The sequence below is a fragment of the Sapajus apella genome, unplaced genomic scaffold, assembly GCF_009761245.1.
Source record: "Sapajus apella isolate SASKATOON/1434 unplaced genomic scaffold, GSC_monkey_1.0 scaffold817, whole genome shotgun sequence".
Lineage (NCBI taxonomy): Eukaryota > Metazoa > Chordata > Mammalia > Primates > Cebidae > Sapajus > Sapajus apella.
The window spans coordinates 1-9,145 of NW_022437743.1; the positions used below are offsets into that span (position 1 = coordinate 1).

The 9,145-nt window shown below is 43.3% G+C and overlaps 2 pseudogenes; both read left to right on the plus strand.

The window, feature by feature from the left end:
- The first annotated feature begins 38 nt into the window (after positions 1–38).
- Positions 39–2,525, plus strand: LOC116546375 (annotated as a pseudogene).
- A 1,496-nt stretch (positions 2,526–4,021) lies between these two features.
- On the plus strand, positions 4,022–4,536 carry LOC116546376 (annotated as a pseudogene).
- The last annotated feature ends 4,609 nt before the right edge of the window (positions 4,537–9,145 follow it).

Below are 9,145 nucleotides of genomic sequence, written 5' to 3' on the forward strand. Positions count from 1 at the left end.
GCTGCCCTTGTCCACCCTGCAGTGGTGACCATCATAAGGGGAAGGTGGAGGAGGTGGAGCTGCCAGTGCAGAAGGTGGACCTCATGATCAGGGAGTGGATGGGCTACTGCCTCCATCTACTTGTTTATGCTCAACTCCATGCTCTATGCTGGGGATAAGTGGCTGGTGAGGCCCTCAGTGGAATGTGTGCAGCTCACGTGGGCTAGGGTCCAGGGAGAAGGTGAAACCACGTTCATTTTTCCCCTCAGACAGGACTTAATATGGGGGCTTGGCTGCAAGGTGTCAGAAAGCCACAGCCCAAGCCAGGTGTAACAGGCGCTGGATCTGGGTTCTGGCAGGGAGATGGTGCGGTGTTGGGGGATTCATCAGGACAGAAAAACTATAGCAAGGCAATGGCCCAGGTGCTGGGGCTTCAGCAGGCCTCCCTGGGAGAGGTGACTGAGAGCTGGATGAAGCACAGGAAGGAGCCACTCAGATCTGGGAAGAGAAGCATTCCGGGTGGAGGGACGGCCAGGGCAGGCGTGTACTTGCTGCGTGTGGAGCCTCGGAAGGGCTAGTGTGGAAGGAGGGTCTAGAACGGCAATAAAAGTTGGAGTAGAGGTGAGGGATGGCAGGGGGTGTGCAGATTTTGTGGGCCTTGTGGGACCCATACAACGTTGCTTTTCCTCTCAGAGCAGCCAGGGAGGGTCTCAGAATCCCCAGAACTTCCGAAGGACAGGAGCTGACTGAGGTGCTTCCGGGCGTCCTCTGGTGGCCCTGCGGGAAGCAGACCAGAGGGTGAGTGTGAGTGCAGCTGTGACATCACGGTGGCTCAGACCAGAGTAGGAGGCCACACTGGTGAGACTCTGAGCAATGTTGCCAAGCCCCACCCTTCCTTCCCTCACCCTACCCCTCTGCAGGCATCTGATGGCCTCATCTTCCACACCGAGCCACACCGTATGTGAGGGCCATCAAGGACCAGCAGTCCAAAGTCTACAAGATCCACTGTGAGGGCAGCCCGGGGAGCTAGTGGGCAGGGCCTCGAGTGGGCTGCTGCAGGCTCACCCTCCTCCCTGCCTGCCTTCCGCGGGTGGGAGGACTTGTATGGCTTCAACATGTCTTGCATCAAAGATGTGGCCCTCAAGGAGCCCCTAGTGGACATGGTGGACACTAAATAGCATAAAGGTCAGGGACGGGGCATGGCCAGGTGTCCCCAGGGTTGAAATCAAAGAGAGACCATCCCCTGGACCTGGTGTAGGACTTCGGAGACGAGAACATTGGCCTGAGGTCTCAGAGCCTGACCTGTCAGCCAGAGGTAGGGCTTAATGATGCCTATGACACAGCTACCTGTCCATTTTATGGATTACACACCTTATATTGAGTACTATTACATAAACAGGTTCCCTTTTGTGTTCCTGTACATTTATAAGAACTGTAGGACAAAAGAAAATAACTTTGTGAGTTCTGCCTTGTGACAGCCATGCTTGGCACTTGGCACAGGGCTCCAGGAGCAGTGGTGAGCGAGGCTGCTGGCCCTGTCCAGTGCACGTCCGCTGGGGGACACACCAAAGCTGGCAGCTCAAAGCCTGCAGCATGGGCACTAAAAGGCACAACCCCGGGGTGATGGGCCAGGGCACAGGCACACGGATCACTGCAAAACAGCATGGGGACGGGCTGGGCCCAGAGATGCACCTGTGGTGCCAGCCACTCAAGAGGCTGAGGCGGGAGGATCACTTGAGCCTGGGAGTTCAAGGCTGCAGCGAGCTGTGATCTCACCACTGCCCTCCAGCCTGGGCAACAGTTTTTGTTTATTTGTTTCTCTTTGTTTCCTTTTGGAGACCTGTTTTTTAAAAAAAGAATGGTGACAGTATTTATTGAGCTGGAGCTGGGAGGTTGAGGTTTGATATGGGGGACAGAGGAAGTTGTTGAGGGGTGGAGGAAGTTGTTGAGTGGCAGAGGAGAGGCGACTGGAAGGGCAGGAACTCCACCCAAGTCACCCTCCTGAAAACATAAGGAGCTGGCGCAGGGTTTTAGGCTGGCATTTGGGTCAGTGTTTGAGGTCATCACATTGGTGGACTTTTCAAGAAGAGGTTGGGGAGACAGCAATGCAGGGCACCTACGTTTGAGTGAAGTCTGGACAGATGGGGGGCCAGGAGTGGGCACTGGACAGAGTTAGGGTGGAGCTGCCAGGTTTGGGTGTGGGAAAGAAGGGAACGAGGAGCACAGGCTTGAACTTGGAGTGTTTTGTTGGAAGTGAGACAGGCAGGATGAGAAATGAATGAGGAGCCGAGGATCAGGAACCAGTTAGTGAGGACCAGCAGAAACGGGACAGCAAAGTAATGGTCCCTCCAGAGACTGGGGAGCTGGGGGAGGAGAAAATGAAGTGGGGATGGGGCCACATCTTGGAGCTTTCCTGCTCCTGTCCTGCAGGAGGGGGACATATACACTGTCAAGGTGGAAGACCAGACCTTGACCTCCCCCTTCTGCCTGCAGGTGAAGCGCACAATGACTACATGCACACCCTGGTGGCCTACTTCAACATCTAGTCATAGGACTGATAGCAGGTGAGCTTCCCTGGTGGGTCACGTCCTCCACCAGAGATTTCAATGGAATGATCCCATTCAGCCCCCACTACAACCTCATGGGGCTCTGTTATTATCCTTGTCTTGCTGTGGTGGAAAGTCTCCATCGTGCAGAGTGTTGAAATCAGAATTTGTACACAGGCCACAGCCCTGAATCATTCACAACCCAGGACCCTCTTTTCCTTCTCTGACTCTGTGCCCTCACTCTTCACTCTCTCTAGGTCTTGGTCTAACCCTCATCCTCAGGCTCTGATCCTCCTCAGGCTCCATCTTTCCTCCTCCCTCTAAGACTGTCTCCCCTCATTCCTGTGCTCCTCTGTCTGGGGTTCTGTCCCCTTCTCTGGGTGTCTGTCACCCTCTGCTCTCCGATTTCTCATCATCCCATCTCTGATCTCACTGGGCTGATGCAGGTGCTGCTGGGGGTGGGGGGCCTCCCCTCTTCGTAGGGCTCTGCCAACTTTCCCTTCCAGGAGTGCATCCTAGCCATTTCACCCATGCACTTGAGCTTGTCCTCGGAGTGAGATCTTTCTCAGAAGCTGCTACAAGTCTGGACCTCACGTCCCTGCCCTCTTCCTGTGCTTTTCCAAATCTTCCTATTTCACTCAGGGATGTGGGGTGATGGTTGCCCTTCCTGTTTTTGTCAAAAATAAATTGTTTGAAAATTATCATACTAAAAACTTTACAAAGTATTTAACTGTCTATTCTTTCACTTGAGAACTAAAGTTCTAAGTAGAGAAGATTTGGTTCAGAGATCGCTGTGGTTTACAAATTTAGGAGGATGTATGTGGAGCATGTACAAGAGCCTTTTACCCGTACATGTAACATATTTGAGTATATCTGTAAATGTGATTCCAGCAACTTGCATTTTTTTCTCCTATTGCGCAATCAGGTTATTCCAGCTAATCATGTGTTGACGGTCATGGAGTCTTTCCAGTGAGTTCCAGAGAAAGGTACCGTCTAACCTCATCTGCGTCTAGGACATCACCCTCTTCTTGTTTTTCTCCTCCTGTTGTTCCTTTCAAGTCTTTTTTGCTGGCTTCTCATCTACCTATAGACAATGGCTTGTCACATGTTCACACTGATTTTTTTTTTTTTTTTGAGACAGTGTCTTGCACTGTTGTCTAGGCTGAAATACAGTGGTGACACCATGACTCACGACAGCCTCGACCTCCTGGGCTCAAGTGATCCTCCAACATGAGCCTCTCTATTAGCTAGGAATAAACGCATGCACCACTACACCAAGCTAATTTAAAAAAAATGTAGACAGACGCAGCTCTGGAGTTGCTGGGCGGCTTTTGTTGGGTCCCCGGTGTCAGGGACCCGCCGTGGCGTGTCGCTGGCTTGGCCCGGGACCCGGTGCGCCCCGCAGCAGGCAGAGCTCACACTCCTGCCACCCCCCCGGCTGGACCGGCACCGCGTTGATGGCGGCTCTGCACGACGCGCGCACCGGGCCGCAGTCCATGCACGGAGCGGACTGCGTTATGGACATCTGCCTTACTTCTGCCGCGGCCAAGTGGTGCATGGCTTCGGCCGCGGCTCCAAGCAGCTGGGCATCCCCACAGCTAATTTTCCTGAGCAAGTGGTAGATAATCTTCTAGCTGATATATCCACTGGCATTAATTATGGTTGGGCCAGTGCTGGAAGTGGAGATGTCCATAAGATGGTGGTGAGTGTAGGCTGGAACCCATACTACAGGAATACGAAGAAGTCCATGGAAACCCATATCATGCATACCTTCAAAGAGGACTTCTATGGGGAAATCCTCAATGTGGCCATTGTTGGCTACCTCAGACCAGAAAAGATCTTTGATTCTTTAGGGTCACTTATTTCAGCAATTCAAGGTGATATTGAGGAAGCTAAGGAACAACTACATTTACCAGAGCATTTGAAAATCAAAGAAGACAATTTCTTCCAGGTTTCCAAAAGCAAAACAATGAATGGCCACTGATGAAAAATTGTCTTATTTATTCATTCACTCTTTTCTAGTGTTTCTGTGTTTATTACTGTCCAGCCTCATCTTGGTTATGTTTTAAAAATCAAACACTTTCCTACAGTTGTGAATTAAATAGTACAGTGTAGTTACCATATGGTGCTTCAACTGCTAAATGAAGCCCATCATGTCATAGCACTAAAACGATTCATTTAAAAATCAAGATTTAAACAATACTTAATGATTAAAATGTACCACTAGAAAGGTATTACTTGTGTATAAGTATGGGTAAAAAGGCAAGTCACTAGTTTAAGATGAAAAATGAAATTTTCAGGGTAAAATACCAGCATGTATGCACTTGTATAGTGTAGACTTCTAAACAAAGAAGGCTTATAAAAGTAAATGCATTAAGGCCAAGTGCAGTGGCTTGCACCTGTAATCCCAGCACTTTGGGAGCCGAGCTGGGAGGATTGCTTGAGCTCAGGAGTTCAAGACCAGTCTGGGCAACATAGCGAGACCCCATCTCTATTTAAAACAAAAGAAGGGAATGCATTATATAGAAGATTGAAAGTTTATGATAAACCTACAGGGAAGAAACCCAGGCTTTGTATTTTTAATATTTTGTGCATTAATACATTACAAACATGAAGATGTTTGTAAAATTTTCTTTTAGTCATTTTCTTTGAAGTCACATCAGTGTACCATCTTCATTTTTGTATAGAGCTGCTTCAATTCTAAGTCCTCTGGATTTCCTCTGTTTTTTGTTGTTGAAGACAGTAAAATAAGTGTTTTCAAATCTATATGCCTCCCTTCTTCGTGGATAATGCTTCTTCTTTTTAAGGGTAAATATTCTTGTTCTTCAACATTTTTCTTTGGTTCTTTTTTCCTTTTTTAGGAAAAACAAAACAGGCTTCATTTTCAGGTTTTCTCAAGATTTAAATGAACACATATTCTTTTACATGTACCCGTTTCTTAAAGAACACAAAATGTTTCCCTCCCCAGAAAAACTGTTTAAGAGCCAATTAAACTATGAAATAGTTAGAAAATTGTTTATTTTTAATATTTAAGGCCTTGAAATTAATTTTGTTCCAAGGCAAATCTAAATTGCTGTAGTTGTATAAGCGCAATATAATTTAATGCTAGTCTAAAAAGTACTTATCGCTTGAGGAAAAAGCATAAAATTTTAGATAAATAGTCTTCATACTGTGGATTTTTCCTCCAACTAACTAATATGTGGGAAATTAAGATTCCAGATTCCTTTGGGCCCCCTCAAACAGTACATTGCATCATTGTTCACTGTAGCAACAGATTTGGTGGTGACTGGGGGATAGAGATAGAAACATAGCGGGTAATTTTAAAGTTAATTTATGATGAATCATTTTCCCCTAATCTGCATAAATGAATTAGAACTGATGTTAATAAAAATACTTTACTTTGTGTAAAAAGTATTCAGAAAAACATCTAAAGCTGTTGGAGAAGAGGGACTCATAAATACAGTTGGATTGTGTTTTACTTTTCATTTCTTTGTAAAAATACGTCAAAAACACAGTTTTAAATGTTAGAAATCCTATACTTGAAAGAAACCTCGGTTATCAGTGGCTTTATGAAGCAAAGTTAATAGCAAACATGGGAAATGTGAAAGTGTTTGCGTTTTGTCTGACCAGCTTGCTACTAAATGCTCTCTTTAAGTGTGTGAAAGTTCATTGATCTGTTATCGACCCTTTACATCTTGTTAAATAGCCATTGCTTCTGAGAATCGGATAGTGTGGTGTTTGAGGGGTGTGTCTATATTTTTCAAAACTTTTATAAGAAGTTACACTAGTACCATTTTGATTAGTCTGAATGTATTCAAGCCTTGAAATAAATTTTGACTAAGAGAAAAATATGTAGGAATGGGGTCTTGTAACCTTTGTTATTTCAAAGGTTACTGAACTGCACCTTGATTTTAAAAAGGCCTCTGCTTGAGACTTAGAGACGGTTAGTGGCGTCTACTGTCATCCTGTGTCTTAAAATACCATGGGTTTGGCATAAAAAATGAGAGGAGATTCAATTATTTAATTTAAAAGAACAATACTAATTTGCAAATGAGAAGTGGAATGCCCTTCCTGTGTTTTTTTCTCTCATTGGGTTCTATTCACATCAAGTGGACAGAAATTGAAAGAAAATGAGCTGGGAAACAACTAGATTCAAATTAGGAGCAAGTTTGTTCAGGGCTCTGTACAGATCTGTCATACAGATCAGCCCACTACGGCTACACTATGTACCACCCCATCCTCTGAATCCACCTTTGCAAAAGCTTTAATTTAAAAATCCTCATTTTAGGCTGGGCACAGTGGCTCAGGCATGTAATCCCAGCACTTTGGGAGGCCAAAGCAGGTGGATCACCGGAGATCGAGAGTTCGAGACCAACCTGACCAACATGACGAAACCCCGTCTCTACTGAAAACACAAAAATTGGCCGGATGTGGTGACACATGCCTGGAATTCCAGCTACTCAGGAGGCTGAGGCAGGAGAATCGCTTGACCCTGGAAGGCGGAGGTTGCAGTGAGTCAAGTCACACCATTGCATTCCAGCCTGGGCAACAAGAGCGAGACCCCATCTCAAAAAGAAAAGAAAAAAAACCCCTAATTTTTATAATGGTTTGATATTTTTAAAAGCACACATTTAGAAAACTATGTATCCCTCAAACATAAAATCTACTACTAAAGTTTCATAAAACATGAAAACTAAATCCATAAACTAAAACAAAGGAATGAACATTTCAAAATGCTTTTGAAGAGTGTTGGTAGTTTGATAATATGACAGTTTAAAAGAAAGATTCTTCTGTCTTTCTTTTTTAAAATCGCAAAATTCAATGGTATAAGTTGTCAAATTTTAAAAACTTTAAAGGTGTGACTTACTAATCATTTGAACATATTGCTGTCAGTGGCATAGTTGATGTTTTCATGAAGTTGAACATATACTAATAAGCAGAAATTAGCTCTATTTCAATCCCCAAAGTTTAAATTTATTGAAAGTAAGATTTGCTAAAGAAAGTTTTGTTCTAATGAAAACTCTATATGACTTTACTAAAAAGCAACTACAATATTAACCCAGCTTGTGACCTATCTGTTCTATGAAACTATTCAACACAAGCATTAATTGCTGTTTTTTTTAGCTCGATGGCCTTTTCTACAGGAATAGTAGTTAAAATACATTAAAATATTTAAACTATCTTAAATTCTTAAATAAATTATCTTTATACTATTGGTAGGGTGTACATTTTATTCACCCTACCAACAGAATAAAGCCTCTTTCTTAGGATCTCTGAGCTTCTTTTGAAGTGCTATAATTTCCATCAACACTTAGGGTACAAATTATTGCACCATATTAACGCTAATTGTGGATTAGGAAATATATGGGAAATAATAAAAATTAAAATAATATAATATTAATAAAATATATGAAGACTCCAATATAAAACAAAAAGATACACATTCAAGGAAACCCATTTTATATTAAAGCTTCAATTAAAAAAAATCTTTCAGGGTAGCTAATGAACGGTTTTACTTGATTTCATGTAACTTGATATAGAGAAGTTAAAATGTATCTTGGAAGACATTTTGACAGTGGGAAATTAGAAACATACTAAAATACAATCAGAAACATTAAACCCTCGAATCTTCCCCATTCACTGTAATATGTAGCATGGCAACAAATCACAGCATAATCCTTGCAGAATGTTTTAAAATTTACTTTTGAAGATACACAACAACATGTCAAGTCTAATGTACAAAATATTCTCTTCAGTATCCCAATATTTTAAAAGTATAAGATTTTATATTAATCATGTTAAATTTCTTGTTGACAATATATGCAAATCTAGTACTGGCTTTTAAAAACAGTGAAAATTTAACTGTGTGTAGAATCTTGATATAGAGGTAGCTATTAAAACAACACAGGACAGAATTTTTAAATTGCTACAACATTTTACCCCATATGCAATAAACGTTCTCTAGAAACATGTGGTGTTCTAAAGCTGCATCAGTTAGCTCCCAGAGCTGAGTAGCAATAAGATAGCATGTATTATTATGCATGTCATGGAGGCTGTGTAAAAATCAGGAGTCATAGGCAGTCAGCAGCAATGGGTCAATAATGTGCCCAGAGATACTGTGTAAATAATCAAGGCCTGAGGTTTTCTCAGCACTGCACACAGCAGAAGGGCAAAACAATACAGCCAGGGAAGGACATTGCCCAGCTCCACTTTCCACAGCACACTATGGCTGCTCTAGAAAAAACATCCCCAAAATGAAAATAAAGAAAACTGGTTGTGCAACTGGCACCCCATTAACCTTTTAATGCAACCACAAATTAATCCTTCAAAGAGGCTTCCAAAAAAATCCAAACACTATTCAATAAAAAGTCAGCCTAGAAATGAAACCACAGAAAATTTTATTTTTAAAATGCTGCACAAGGCCAGGTGCTGTGGCACACGCCTGTAATCCCAGCACTTCCAAAGGCCGAGTAGGGGAGATCACCTGAGGTCAGGAGTTCGAGGCCAGCCTGGTCAACATGGTGAAACTGTCTCTACTAAAAATACAAAAAAAAAAAAAAAATTAGCCAGGCAGGCTGAGGTAAGAGAATCGCTTGAACCCTGGAGGCGGAGGTTGCAGT